Below are 15,853 nucleotides of genomic sequence, written 5' to 3'. Positions count from 1 at the left end.
TTCAAGCCAACTTCAGCAAACAGGAGTTTGTGAGTTCACAGAACTGAAAAATCTGGTGTCTTATATTCCAGTAACCCTCAACCCCTAATAATTCCAACAGGAGTCCCAGGTTAAGTCTAGGGGGCTTGTTTGGGTCCCACACATGAACCAGCTGCAGTGTGGATAAGAATGGAATACACTCCTGTGATGGGCCCAAAGAGCCAGGAGCCAGGTCAGCACGACCAACCCACAAAGGAAGAGAGAGAAAGACCTGATCCCCAGAGGAAAGCATGGCTGCCTCTCTGTTCCGTCAGTATTCTGTGTATCTCACAAGTGGCTCCCAGCACTAGGAATTGTTCTCCACAACAGATGCCATGCTGAGTATTGCGGTAGAATACCCACAAGAAGATTAGTGTTCTGGGGAGAAATGAACTTCTGGGAAGCTGTCTGCACATCACAGGGCCCTTCACTCAGTTTTCACATCTATTCCCAGTGAGGTGCCACTTCTTAAAATTCCTAAGGAAAAAAAAGACTATTTCTAATAAGCATCCGTGACTTTGTCCTGTTATTAAATAGACTTGGGAATCTCTTTCTTTCCATGTAAACAGAGTTTGGGTTTATTAGGCACCACCAGTGAAGGTGGCTTAGTTTGGAGGAAGAGAAGGAAGGGTTTGTTTTTTCAAATATTCCAATTTTATAAGAGGGCTATTTGGTCCCTTGGGATACTTTACTTCCTGTTATGAGACCAGTCAAATGGGATGAATGAATCAGACCATTCAGTTGGAGGCCATAAATATTAGCTGAATGGACAAGAAAACAAGTCCTCTGTTTTTCAAGTGGCAGCAGAACGCGTTCAGATCAATGCTGGCTCTAGGCTGGTGAAATTGCCGTCATTTACCCTTTGGGGCTTTCCACATTTTACAGAGAACTTCTATGGCCTCTGTGTCATGGACACGACTATCAACCCCTGCTCTTCCTTGCTGGTAGGCATACATTTTGTTCAAGTATCCAACTCAACCCAAGAGGATTCAGATCACCAAGAAAAGTTCCTTATTAATCTACTTCAGCCAGCACATGGAGTTCCCCAAGGATGGTCAAGCAAAGGGATGGAATAATTTAGATCCCTGAGCTGTGATGGTTCTGCACCTGCGTCTTTTCTGTCTCTGGACTTCCCACTCTGTGATTTATTATTTATGTTAGTACAAGTCAGGGGTTTCTTTATGTGTAGACTATACTCATATGATGTACCATCCCCAGTAAGGAATTCACCTTTATTCAGGCAATGCTCAGTTAAGAATGCTTTTCCCCTTACCTACCTGGGCACTAGAACCTAGGCTGCAGTTTTCAATTGAATGAACCCAGAAGTAACTGCCAGGAGTGCTTTTGGCTACAAATATGATAGAAGGTTACTTAAATACTTGGATGTTTGCCTCATGGAACAAAACGTTCACTGTGGTTAGGGGCTCAGGAATTTCACATCTTTCTTTTCCGTCATCAGCCGTGTGTAGACTTCTGACCTCACACTTGTTGCCTCCATCCTGCAAGTTGGCTTTTAAACCTCCAGATGTCCATCTCATTCAGAAGGAGGGGGTGGTGGCAGCACCCTGTTTTCCTGATGCCTTCAATGTATGTCTCATGGTGAGAAATGTATCACAGGGCATCTCTAGATTCATGGGACTCTGGCAGAGCAAGTGTGTTTAGCCTAAAATACTGCTACCCTAGCAAAATTGAATTTGCCTTATTAAGAAGGAAGAGTATGTTTATTAGGTAGGCAGCTTGCAATGACTGCAACACTAGTTCAGATATTTATCTTTAGTTCTTTAAGGAACTAAAGAAGTTCTTTAATTCGGGATTTTACAAAGACAGCAAGAAGATTAGATGAGAAGAACCAAACTCATCCCGTGGCATTAACTACTTACGATTAACTTAAGCATGAATAAAGAGGACCCAGGCTAGAAATAACCACAAAGTCTTGTATATTTCTTATCTAAAGTGAATGATGTAAACCTTATCCAGATGCAGCTAAAAGAAATATTGCACCCAGATCTTCCTTATCATCCTTGTTTCTGCACCATTCACAGACCTTCTCTGGGTCTCATAATGTTAAATGCTTGTTTGCCTTGAGCAGAGCTGCCAATGATCCATCTATCTATCTATCCATTGTCTCTCCATCCTTCCATCATCCGTCCATTTACTTATTCAATATAAGCTTTCTAAAGTACAGAGTCTTGTCAACAATAATTCTAAAACTTTACCTTTACTAGTGATGAGGCTACTGCACAGGTCTGTGTAAATATTCTTTCAATATGCTCACAAAATTCCTTGTTTTGCTGTCTATCAGACCTGTGTGGCTACTTCCTGCCTCCCTGCCTGTCTCTGGAGCAAGCTCCAATCTTCTCTAGTGGGTAGGAGCAGTTTTGTTGTCTGCCCTGACTTTTAACAGGAAGAGAAGAGCTTTCAAGTTGAGGATTACTTGAAAAATCCCCTTGGAGACATATTGCTGGCTCTTAAACTTAGGGAAAAGTCCAGGGCAGCAAAATTAAGCAATGGCTCTCACCCTTCTCCCCAGTCAGCACCACCACCCCTTAAGCTCAGGGTTTTGCTGTTTAACCCCATGGGGGTTGTGGTGTTCCTATTTTTACCCAGAGAGAAAACAGGAGTAAGAAAAGTTAAGGAACAACTTAGTATTTCTCTCTTAGGTAAGACAAAGAAATCTGCTGTCTCATCTCCAAAAATTCCAGTGAATATTATTTTGCCAAGAAACGGAGGGAGACCTGCTTCCATGAGCACATGTGAACACACGTAGGTGATTTTCCCAAATGTGTTAGAAGATATTTTGGAAATGCCCAGAGAGATGGTGAATAGGGGCATCATCATGGGAGGGGCAGAGTGGGAATTACCCGGTAGTTCAGTGGTTAAGACTCCATCCTTTCACTGCCGAGGGCTCAGGTTCAATCCCTGGTCGGGTAGCCAAGATCCCACGAGATGGGAAGTGCCCAAGATAGAAAAAAGAACCTTAAAAAGGGGGCAGAGGGAGCAGTTTTCTCAGAGCTACTAGAATGCTGCCTCCTGGGCTCGGAGTCCTTAACATTCCCACCACATAAAATAACTGTACTTTCAGATTTTAAAAGGGGGAGGGCAGAGAGGAGGTCTTTGGGTTATTTATTGTCCTGCAGCTTGCACCCCAACAACCATTTTATCATGTTTCATGGGTGGTCTAGATAATGGGTTGGCTGGGGATTGGCTGCTGGCCGTTCCTTTACTGGTCTCTGTTGGGTTCTTTCTTGCACTTTCTGCCAGTGGGCAACTGGGTTACCGCTGGGCTGGATATCTGAGTCTCAGGTCTTCCTCCGTGTGACCATCCTTCATGTGATGACTCATCCTCCAAGTCCTGTCTGTGTGGCCTTGTTTTAAGATAAGGGTGCTCAGGCTTCCCAGGTGACTCAGTGGAAAAAAGTCTGTCTGCCAATGCAGGAGACTCAGGTTCGAACCCTACGTTGCGAAGATTCCCTGGAGAAGGAAATGGCAACCTACTCCAGTATTCTTGCCTGGAAAATCCCATGGACAGAGGAGCCTCACAGGCTGCAGGCCAAGGGGTCACAAAGAGTCACACAACTTAGTGACGAAACAACAACTCAGACATTATACTTGAGAGCTCTGCTGCTGCTGCTGCGAAGTCACTTCAGTCGTGTCCGACTCTGTGCGACCCCAGAGATGGCAGCCCACCAGGTTCCCCCGCCCTGGGACTCTCCAGGCAAGAACACTGGAGTGGGTTGCCATTTCCTTCTCCAATGTGTGAAAGTGAAAAGTGAAAGTGAAGTCGCTCAGTCGTGTCCGACTATTAGCGACCCCATGGACCGCAGCCTACCAGGCTCCTCCATCCATGGGATTTTCCAGGCAAGAGGACTGGAGTGGGGTGCCATTGCCTTCTCCCACTTGAGAGCTCAGGGCATGGCAAAAGGTTCAGGCTTTCTTAATGCCTGGGCTCAGATTCCTGCAACATCTTTCCTCCAAATTCCATTGGTCAAAGCAGTCATGGGCCAAACTAGATTAGGTGGAGGTAAATGTCTAATGTTTAGGAGTTTTAATGCTCAGACTGTCATTAGGATAAGGCGGCATACTGAACAAAACTGATCAATTTTACAGCTTGACTTGTAGCCAGTACCAATGCCTCCCGGCAGATTCATTTAGGAGACAATCCTGACTTAGGGCTCCTGAGTTGTGAAATAGGGTTATATAAGATTTTGGAGTCAGGCTCAGAGTCAGAGAGGCTTTTAATAATACACTCATTTCCACTCTGTGATTCCACATATGTCTTTAATAATCCTTTCCTCGGGATGACGATAAGTCCTGCTTTAAAACATCTGAAGAAACTGCAGAGCAATGGCCTCATTCTGCTATGGCCAAGGCCGCCTTCAAGACCACCTGTGAGAGCACCCTATTTAAGCAAAACGTGTTGATTGTTTTTAGCATAACTTAAGCCCCAGGAGACTAATGAGGTGTTAACAGTGTGTGTTAATTATGTGATTTTTGTTGTCTTCATTAAAGTTACAGTTCTCAATCCGATTTGCCACCTAAAATCCCAGAGGAGCCACATTGCTCTTTTGACCCTGGTAGCTTTTACTTTCCTGCAGTTTGCACAATCACATAAACATATTTTGTTTCCCCTGCAGAGAATCATATGAGCATGGCTCCCACACTCAAGAAGACCTTGGCTGCCCCCTTCTTAATTCTTACACATTTTTAATCTCCGTTATGAGCAGTTGGATCTTACAATAAGGTCAAGGTGCAGAATGCTAGCGACATTAGCTCATTGTTGACTGTTTAGAGCAGACTGTCCTTCAACGCAACAGAAAACTGCCAGAGAAGCTGAAAATCAGGAAGAAGGAGAAGCACAAAAATCAGCTTTCATTGCTTTTTGCAGTGTTTTAATTAACTGAGGAATTGTGTTGCATGCACACAACTCTGATTATTTTTAAACTTTTGCAATGTATGCTATACCTCTGTCCCGAATGACAATACATCCCATCCAGAAAAACCTTTTCTCAGGAAGAGATAATCACCTATCCCAGACTCATTTGAAGCAGCAATCAGCATCCCTTTCATGACTTTGTCTGCATCATTGATGTTCTAGAGAGACTTTATTTGGCAATGGTGTTAGGGACCTATTGCAAGTACAGGAGGTAATGAATTCAGGATTTCAGCTGAAAATGTCTTAATGATGGCCTCATTGGGATGAATGAAGTTGTAATGAAAATAGCAGGTGAATCTGACTGGCAAATAGGACATTATGAGTCTTCTTAGTAATTAGAATTGTCTAAAAATGAAATGGACTGTTGCATGAGGTAGTGAGCTCCCCATAAAAAAATCAGGGATATTGAAGTGAAGGTTCCCTGTCAGAGAAAGGTTAGACTTGATACTCTTTGGGAGTCTCTTTCAACTTTCATCTAAATTCCGTGATTGTTCAACTGGAGCAATAGCTTTGACTTTGGAAATTTGTAAGTTGGGTTCTGTGATGAAATATGACAGAGTAGAAAGTCAGGCACTCCTGGATCCCAACCTCTGCCCTGTTACTAGGGTTGTGTTATTATGAGCAAGTGACTCAAACTCTCTGTGCTGTCTAAAATGAGGGTTGAAGTATATCGCTTCTAAGGCTGTTTTAAGAGTCAGAAACAATACATTTGAAATACAAGACCCAAGGTAAGCACTCGGTAAATCATAATTCTGGTTGCTCTTAGGAGTTTAATTCTTTACTTTGTTCTTCATCCTCCACTTCAATGATACAGTCCTGATTTGTAAAAACAGAAGAAATGAAGGTCTCAGAAAGTTATTGGTAAAAGATCAAGCTTGTACAGTTGAACAATGAAGGCAGAGCAAGTCTTCATGCTACATCGACAGGTAGAGAGAGGTCACATGCCTAACCCAAGGACTTATGGCCATTCCCCCAATCTGCCTCACCCTCTCTACCACCAGGCCTCCCGAACATTCTGCTTTGTCTTCTGTCCGCAGAGCAGAGTCAATCCAGATGCCAGTTGCCCTCTGGAAAGATATTCCCACTAATGGTGAATTTAGCTCAACCAATGGAAGCCTCTAGAAAGCTAGCATCTGGAGAACTGAGCTAGAATCTGTATTTGTAGATTTTAAATTAATTGTGGTCTGCCACTAACTCATCGTTTACCCGTCTACCTATTTATCTTGGACTTTGTAGAGGGAACACATTCATCTGTTTAGATCTTTGTATCCGCTTTTGTCCACATGGTTCAAAATTTTAAAGTACAAAAAAGGTATATGTGACACAAATGAAGATATCTACAGAACAGAAACAAACTCACAGACATAGAGAACAGGCTTGTGGTTGCCAAGGGGATGGCGGGTGTGGGAGGGAAGGACTGGGAGCTTGGGATTAGCAGATGCAAGCTATCATATATACGATGGATAAACAACTACATGCTACTGTATAGTACAGGGAACTATATTCAATATACTATAATAAGAAATAATAGAAAAAAAATTTGTGTATAACTGAGTCACTTTGCTATACAGCAGAAATTAACATAATATTAAATAAGTCAACTGTATTTCAGTAAAATTATTTTTAAAAGGCATACAACAAGAAAGGCCTCCCTGGTGGCTCAGTGGTAAAGAAATTGCCTGCAAAACTGGAATCCCTGGTTCAAGAGGATCCCCTGGAGCAGGAAATGGCAACCCACTCCAGTATTCTTGCCTGGGATATCCCATGGACAGAGGGGATTGGCAGGCTACAGTCCATGGGGTTGCAAAGAGCTGGACACAACTAGTGTCTAAACAACCCACCAGCACATACAACGAAAAGGCACCCTGACGCTTTATTGCCCAGGTACCCCGTTCTCTTTTCCAGAGATGACTAGTTTATACAACACAGTTTATGTGTATAGAATCCCAGAGGTATTTTTTTTAACTTGAGGTAAAATTCACATATAGCAATTTTAAAGTGTACAATTCAGTGGCATTTGGTGTATTTATAATGTTGCGCAGTCATCACATCCCTTTAAAACTTTTTCAGCACCCCAGAAAAAGCAAAAGATAAAATTAACCTCTATGTTATCACTACCCATTTCTCCCCCACTAGACTCCCGCCTTAGTAACCACTAATCTGCTTTCCATCTCTATGAATTTGCCTATTCAGGATACTTCCTATAAAAGGAATCATACAATACATGATCTTTCCTGTCTAGCTTCTTTCACTTATAAAGTTTTCAAGGTTCATCCAAGTTGTAGTGTGTATCACTACTTCGCTCTTTTTTATGGCTGAATAACATTCTGCTGTATCTATGTGCCACAATTTGTTTATTCATTTATCTGCTGGTTAATGACATCTGTGTTGTTTTCACCTACTGATTATTATGAATAACGCTGCTATAGTCATTTGTGTACAAGTTTCCTTATGGTCATGTGTCTTCATTTCTTTTGTATATATACCTAGAAGTAAAATTGCTGGGTCATACAGCAATAGAACAGAATTTAAATACTGAGAAATAGGAAGCTTTTAAACATGCAGTTTCCTCTGTTTTCACACAGGTGCCAGCAGACTGCGCATACTGTGTTGCACTTTGCTTTATTCACTTGACAGTGGGCTCTGTAGATCTTTGCAGTGGTATGCTGGTAAATAGTTAACAACCAGCTTTTGTGAGGTGGGGAGTGCCTTGATTGGTAGCATTTACAGATGCCCGTGGTGTAACTGCTACCATGGTCAATTTCAAGCTGTGTGAGGTCACTGAGTAGCGAGTTAGGAAGGGAAGCTAATTATCTGTGCTCGTGAATTGGTCCAGGCCGCCTCCATCACACAACTAGATCTCTCCATATCAGAGCATGAAGAGCTGCCTCATTTCCTTTCATGACGGTGCAGCAGGTCGTTTTAGGACGTGCTGTAATTTTTTAACCAGTCCCTTGGGGTAGACACTTGGGTTGTTTCTGGTCTTTTACTTCCACAATCCAGACTTTAATGGATAACCTTGTACACGTGTCATTTTGCTCATGTGCAAATATAGCAGAGGACATGGCTCCATGACTTCATAAGAGGCATTATGGGAAGAAATTCTCAAAAGCCAATTTATTCCTTCACTGGACAGTTTTGGCTCTTAGGAAAAATTCTACACAAAGAAATTGTCTGTTTTACCCCAGTTTCCTCATGAGTAAAATTGATGCAAATTAACTAGCCACTTGCCAGTATCAAAGAATTAATGTAAAACTTTAAAATGAAAAACATGTTTTTCTTCTGAAAGATCAAATTTTGTGTTAACACAAATGACATGGTTTACATTTGGTGACCTCAAGCACTGTCACAAGCAGGTGGGTGAGAAACAAGTTCATTCCTGGGACATTGTGACCCTGGTCTGGAGTCCATAAGGGTGAGACTCACAGCAGAGGGATCCAATGAAATGATTAGAAATAGGATAGTTGTAGAGTTTCAGTGCAGTTCTTCATTAGATTATTTGACCAAAGAACTGGAAGACAGTGTTTCTCAGTCATCTCATTGTACTTCAGTCTCATCTGGGAAGCTTTTAAAATCTTGATGTCCAAGTCACAGCCTGGATGGATTAATCATGCTCTGCAGTTACAAACATAGGCACCTGTATTTTTTATAGCTCCCCTTGGTGAGTCCACTGTTTAGCCAATATTGAGAAGAGAATATGAGCAGGGAATCATATTAGAGAAAGAGGGAAACACATTGGTATTAGTCCAGGGGAAAGCCAATAGGATGTATATGTACAAAGAAAGAGATTTATCCTAAGAAATTGGTTCATGTGGTTATGGAGATAGAAAATCCAAAATCTGCAGAATGGGCTTGCAGCCTGGAGACCAGAGAAGAGAAGATGCTGCAGTTCAAGTCTGATGGCCACCTGTTGCTGAATTCCCTCTTGTTCGGGGAGGTGAGTCTTCTGTTCTATTCATACCTTCAACTGATTGGATGAGGCCCATCCACAGTATAAAGTGCTATCTGCTCTGTTCAAGGTCCACTGGTTTAAATGTTAATCTCATCCAAAAACCATTCAGAAGAATGTTTGAGCACATATCTGGGCACCGTGGCCCAGCCAAGTTGATACAAAAACTTAACCATCACAGTTTAACAGTTGTTTGGAAATATTCAAAAATTTCATCTTTAGGGACAGGAATTCAGGGTTATTTAAAGGTATATTTCTCTGACTTGGTTACAAAGAGATGCCCTCTTAAATTCCTTAGCTTCATCCCTCGAGGAACCATTTACCTGTTACTTGTAAGTCCTATTCCCAGAACCCACAGATTTTATTAAAATTAAGAATTAGGAGAAGATAAGGTATTTTGTTCCATCATCTTGGAATTGGATGTTTTTATTGAAAGATTATCAACTTTTTTGCCTGCAGGAGTGAGTGTTGTAAATTGTGCACAGAGATTTACTAGTGTGAATGTAAAAAGGTTGATCTCAGGTCAGGAACATATTCCTTTAAGAAAATCTGATTCCTTCTGCTCTCTTGAAAGAACTCCAGCAGCAAAACCCAGAATTAAAAAGATTAGTGTTGAGAGTTCTGTCGGTCTCAGCAGGAAGGACTATGGGGTTTATTGGGAAAATCTAATTTTCCCTTCTCTCCTTGATAAAAGGGCTTCCGAGTCTTTCCATGTCACCAGCAATAGGCTTTGCTTCCTTCCGGAGTAACTCCTCATGATTGGGAGTTTAGCATCCAGATTTTATAAGCAGCTGATCATCAGGTTGCCTGAATATCCCGAGGTGTTTGATTTCAAGTAGCGTTTGAATTGGGTTAGGAATCAAGGCTCCATAGTGATCTTAGTCGTGTGCTTCCATCTGCCTTTGCACCTCACACTTTTGTTCACACTCCCATTTTAGAATCAGATATTCAGCCCAGTGAGGAGATCCAGGCCACGAGGAAAATGCAGGGGATCTGAGGACCAATGGCCATATGTGATGCTCTGATTCCCAGAGGTCGTGGGTTCTACCCCAAGCCGCGCTCAACCTGTGGAGTTAGCTGCCTGATAAAGCTGGGACTGCAGTGAGTCACCAGGAAACTGAGTCAGCCTCATCGATTTGGAGTAGGAGGGTGTGGGCTGAGTTTGTGGGGACCTTGAATGAGGATTTGTGGTCATGGAAATAGTTCCATTTTGCCAGCTACGAATCAGTCAGCATTCATTCGGTCCCGAAGCAGAAGAGCTGAAGTTAAAAATAAGTCAACCTTTTCATTTTAGGCAAGGCAGAGAACACCCTGAAATGAGAATTGGGTATCATGTGGACCTGCCTCACTCTGGAGACTCTGGGGCAGGCGTAGGGGATGGGGGGCGGGTGGGGGGAAGGAGCACTAACCCAAGATCTCACCTCCCTCCATAGCTCCCCTGACTATGCTATGTGAATAGTGATGGATAGGGAAAGTATGTGGGTCTATCTCTTTGTCAGGGAAGATGACCTGAACTGAAGCAGAGTTGAACTCCTATCCTTTTCTTAGCTAACCCTTGGGGGACCCAGAGCCTCAATCTTCTCTCTGTACCTGGTCAGGAGATGGCATCACAGTAAAAGCACCTGTGCTGTGTGTAAGTTAGGTGTACATCGGTACTCAGCTACTCCCGTTGTTAAAACACTGGAGTGTTTTCATGCTCCTCGGTAAAGGCATATTGACCCAAGCCCTCTGTTTGTTTCACTGCTACCAGCTACCCAGCTCCTCCTCTGGGATTTCAGGAATTGCCCCAGTACCCAGTAACTAAAGGGTTGATGTACTTCCCCAGTGACTCAGCACTAAAAGAATTTGCCTGCAATTCAGGGGATGTGCAGGAGACCTGGATTCGATCCCTGGATTGGAAAGATCCTCTGGATAAAAGAAATGGCAACCCACTCCAGTATTCTTGCCTGGGAAATCCCACGGACAGAGGAGCCTGGTGGGCTACAGTCCATGGGGTCGCAAAGACTCAGACACAACTTAGTGACTAAACAACACCCACAGCAAAGGGTTGATTCGTTGTGCAGCGGGACATCCAGACAATCGAGTTCTCTCTGTTCTCTTAACAAACAAACAAACCTCCAGTATCAAAATCCAGAATTCAAAAAGATTAGTGGTGAGGGTTCTTTTGGTCTCAACAGGAAGGAATCCATGGTCTGGGGGGAAAATCACGGACAACCCAATTATCCTTTCTCTTCTTTATAAAAGGGTTTTGGAATTTTTCCATGTCATTAGCCATGAGATTTTCTCTCTCCCATAAATGACTGGAAGCTTCAGTGCTAACTACATCCTTTGGGATTAGTCCTAATCAGTGCAGTAGCAGTTAAGTATAGTGACCATCAACATTGGGTATAGATGTAGGTGTGGTCCACCTGAAGGTGTTGGGCTGGTAACCCAAGGGACTGCATACACAGCCTTGCCTACTTAGCAGAAAATACTCCTCTGTTTCATCACAGCATTTTCCTGCTAGTTCAGTCATCTGGGTATCATCTCCCATGTTCTGGGACACAGACTCTTGAGTTCAGCCCTTCAGGCATCTTCATCATGCCTCCATATGATGCCTCTGCCCCCAGTGGCCCTCTGTTGCTGATTCCACCACTATGGCCAGTCTGAAGTGAGGGCTCCCTTTCTCGTGTCCACTGAATCCCAAATGTGGGCAGGTTCTTCCACATGGTTCCCACAAAGGATCAGAGACCAGGATGTCATTTTTTAACAGGTGTGAGAGTGATGCAAGGAAGTAAATTACAGACCAAAGCTCATAGTTCTGATGAGCCTGGAGTTATCCTGGCATCCTAAACAGGTCAGTTTCCCTGACATGCACCCTTCTGACTGCTCTGGGGCTAGGACGAGCTTCCCCCACCTGCCAACAGAAAGGCCAAGATGTCCCCACATTTAAGAGTTCAGGCCAGGTGACTCAGCATATCTCAACAACAGAGAGGAAAGGGGGTTCTCACTTAGCTCTGGGGCCCCCAGTAAGACACCGACAGCTTGGTCGAGGTGAATCAGCACCAGGTTCAACCAGGTCTCTTGCCAAGGGTCCAAGCATCCTGCAAAGGATGGAAGCAACCGGGTACAGACCCCACTTACCATCAGGATGTTTGTTATATTGTCATCCCCATTTTATAGAAGAGAAACTGAGTCCCGGAAAGAGTAACTGAGCTAAGCTCACACCACCTGCAAAGCATCTAAGACCATGTGCCTGAATGAACACTCTAAAACCTGAACTTTTAACCACTACACAAAGCCCTTTTCTTATGTGGATCTGGAGAGCTGTTAAACATCTTCAATGATCAGCCTGTTGCAAATGTGCAAAAGGCATATGGCACTCATGAGTTGAGAAGGAAGTTGAGCTTGAAGGCTTCTGGTGGGTTTCACAGGGAACAGAAACCAACAATGGGGAACTTAGAGCCTCCTCCTCACCAGGGGAACTCTGGAAATTTTCCAGTTCATTCCTTGACCATCATATCAGTAGTGTCAGGAGAGGAAGCTTGAGCCACAGCAGTACTGTTCTCGAGTTCTTCAGCTGCCGTGTTCCCTCACACATTATTCTATGCAGCTGTTTAAGATTAGCAAACACACGTAGGATGATCACAAACAGGGTTCTCAAACATAAGACCTTGATCTACCACATTCTCCAGTTTCTTGTGTATCAGTCTTCTTCCAACTGAAGTAAAGTTCCATTTGGGATGAGTATGGTTTCTCTGCTGATTTTCAAATCAGATTCCTCATTGCTGTGTCTTTCTGCCTTGTATCCTTCAAATCCCTCTATCACTTGGGTCAGTAAATTCAGTTCTCTGATGTAACAGAGGTTAGAAAGCAGAAACATGGAATCACTTAGATCTGTGTTATATATGTAGTTTCCCTTCCTTCCATCTTTCCTTCCAAATATAAAATAAGTAAAAAATCTTCCATAATAACAAAATAGTTTTAATAATTTTTTCATTCTTTTCAGTGTTTTCCATATGCCCCTAGTGTATTGCTCCACTGACAGTATACATGCAATTCTGCAGAATTTGATATATTGTCTGGAGATTTTAAAACATATTTGTAAATTATTTGCCACTCCTCTCTTTAAGAGGTAGTTTCTGTCTCTCCTCTCCTCTAATCTGGGATGACTTAGTGACCTCCTTGTAGCCAATAGAATGCAGCAGAAGTGATGCTGTGTAACTTTCAGAACTGGGTCAGACAAGGCCACAAAGCTTTTGTCTGGTTCTTTTGGGATCTTAGCTCCAGGGGAAACTGGCAGCATGTAAGAAGGCCAAGTATCCTGAGACTGCCATAGACACATAGACACTCTGATCGACAGCCCAGCTGAGCTTGCAGCTGACAGCCAGCATCAACTGCTAACTGTCTGCGTGAGCCATCTTGGACATCTAGCCCAGGCTGACATGTTACTGCAACTGCATGAGTAACCTCAAGCAAGAACTGCTTAGCAGAGCATTTTTCAAGTTTCTAATGCACAGAATCATGACTAAAATAAAACTGTTGGTTTAAGCCACTAAGTGTGGAGATAGTTTTCCATACAACACTAGTAACAAAAATGAATTTTGGTACCTGGAAATGAGCAGCTGCTATCATAAAAACCTAAAACATGTGGCCTTGACACTGGGAAAGGTATAAGGGCTGGAAGGGCTGTGAGAAGTATGTCAGTGAGAGCTTGAAGGAATGTAAAGAAAATGTTACAAGGAACTAAAGGAAAGGAGACTCTTATCTAGTGGTAGAAAGTTTAGCAAAACCATCACCTGCAGTGATGTGGAAAGTAGAAAATGCACTCAATGAACTTTATGCTTCAGGTAAGAAAACTTCCAGGCAGAGTGTTTAAGATGCCACCTGGCTTCTTTGGAGCTGCCTTTAATAAAATGAGAGCAGAATGATATAAACAGATAAACTGAAAAACCAGCTATACAGTTTTCAAGTGGAATTTGGAGGAAATACAAATGGCAAAAGAGAATATTTTTATCCAGCAGAGGATTGAAAGTAGAAACAAGCCCAGGAAAAAGATTTTCAGGAAAATGTAGTCACAGGGTAAAAATGAATTCAGAGGGGGTGAGTTTGAAACACTCTTTTAAAGATTTCAGAAAGATCCAAGGTGGTATCTCAAAAATATCATCAACCAGATGAAAAAATTGTCTAAGGAACTTAAAGCCACACTTTGTAAACCGTACCTGTTAAAATGATAGGACTTCTAGACTCTCAAGGATGTTGCCATTAGCAGCGTTACAGAGAGTTGAAGAGAGAGAAGGGTCTACCTCAAAGGCCTTTTGTGAATTTTAACTAATGAAGGAAACAATAATATTTCATAAAGACCCACAAAATTTTCAAGAGAATTTTACTTGCAGAAGCAATTACACCTTGGACTGAAAAAGACAGCCCCAACATGAAATGGGGAAAAAAAAGGCCTTTGGAACTCCAGCCCTTCTGTGAGAAAGAAGTAGAATGAGAAAGCTACCCAGCTATAAACAGACTGTTTATTATAGAAAAGGAAGGACTATGCAAAGCACCTATAGGGTCAATGAAATCCATATGAAAATTCCAATGGCATTTTTCACATAACAGAAAAAATAATCTGAAAATCTGTAAGGACTCACAAAAGACTCCAAATAACCAAAGCAATCCTGAGAAAGAAAAGCAGCTGGAAGTCTCACACCTCCTGATTTCAAACTATACAAAAAAACAATAGTCAAAACAGTATGATACTGACATAAAGGTAGACACATAGACCAATGGAACAAAATAGAGAGCCCAGAAATAACGCCTTGCATATATGGTCAACTAACACTTGACCAGAAGTCAACAATACTCAATAGGGAAAGGATAGTCTTTTTAATAAATAATGATGTGAAAACTGGGTAACTACATACAGGAAGTAAATGAAATTGAACCCCTATCTTATACCACTCACAAAAATTAAATCAAAATGGATTAAAGACTTAAACATAAGACCTGAAACCATATAGCTTCTAGGAAAAAAGCTAATGAAAAGAAAACATAGAGGGAAAAACTCTTTGACATCAGTCTTTTTTTTTTTTTTATTAGTTGGAGGCGACATCAGTCTTGACAATAGTTTTTTGGACATGACGCAAAAAGCACAAACAACAAAACTAAAATATCAACAAGTGGGATTACATCAAACTAAAAAATTAAGGGAGAACCCTGTGCACTGTTGGTGGGACTGCAATGGTTCAGCACTATGGAAAACAGTATAGAGTTTCTCAAAAACTTAAAAATAGAACTACCGTATAATCCAGCAATTCCACTTCTGAGTATATATCCAAAGGGAATGAAAATAAAATATCAAATCAATAATTGCATTTCTGTGTTTATTGCAGCACTTTATTCACAATAACCAAGATATGGAAGCAGCCTAAGTGTTCATCCACAGATGGATGAAAGAAGAATGGATATATCAAGTGGTGTATATCTATATATACACACAATGGAATGTTATTCAGCTATAGAAAAGAAAGAAATCCTACTATTTCTGACAACCTAGATGGACCCCGAGAGCATTGCACTGAGATAAGTCAGACAGATAAATGCAAATATTATATGATCTCACTTATATGTGGAATCTAGAAAAGCAAACTCCTAGGAACAGAGAGTAGAGTGGTGTGGGAGAAATTGGGAAGATGGTCAAAAGGTACAAACTTGCAGTTGGAAGATGTGTTCTGGGGATCTAATCACTGCAGCGTGATATAGTTAACAACACTGTATTATACCGTTAAAAGTGGCTAAAAGAGTAGATCTTAAATGTTCTCACTACAAAAAGAAACAGTAATTATATATCATGATGGATGTGTTAGTTAAGGCTACAGTGGTAATCATATTGCAATATATGTATATCAGATCAACACATTGCATACATTAAACTGACACAATGTTACATGTAATTACATCTCAGTAAAAATTTAAAAATT

At 41.9% G+C, this 15,853-nt stretch overlaps 1 long non-coding RNA gene across 1 annotated transcript in view; it reads left to right on the top strand.

The window, feature by feature from the left end:
• LOC136147809 (uncharacterized) overlaps positions 1 to 15,853 on the top strand; it is a 27,065-nt gene extending 11,212 nt beyond the window's left edge. Inside the window, exon 3 of the long non-coding RNA XR_010659399.1 lies at positions 15,266 to 15,853. This is a non-coding gene — a long non-coding RNA (uncharacterized lncRNA). The remainder of the gene's footprint in view (positions 1 to 15,265) is intronic.

This window comes from Muntiacus reevesi, chromosome 16, assembly GCF_963930625.1.
Source record: "Muntiacus reevesi chromosome 16, mMunRee1.1, whole genome shotgun sequence".
NCBI lineage: Eukaryota > Metazoa > Chordata > Mammalia > Artiodactyla > Cervidae > Muntiacus > Muntiacus reevesi.
The sequence above is the reverse complement of the archived record's forward strand: the minus strand, read 5'-3'. Positions and strand labels throughout refer to the sequence as shown.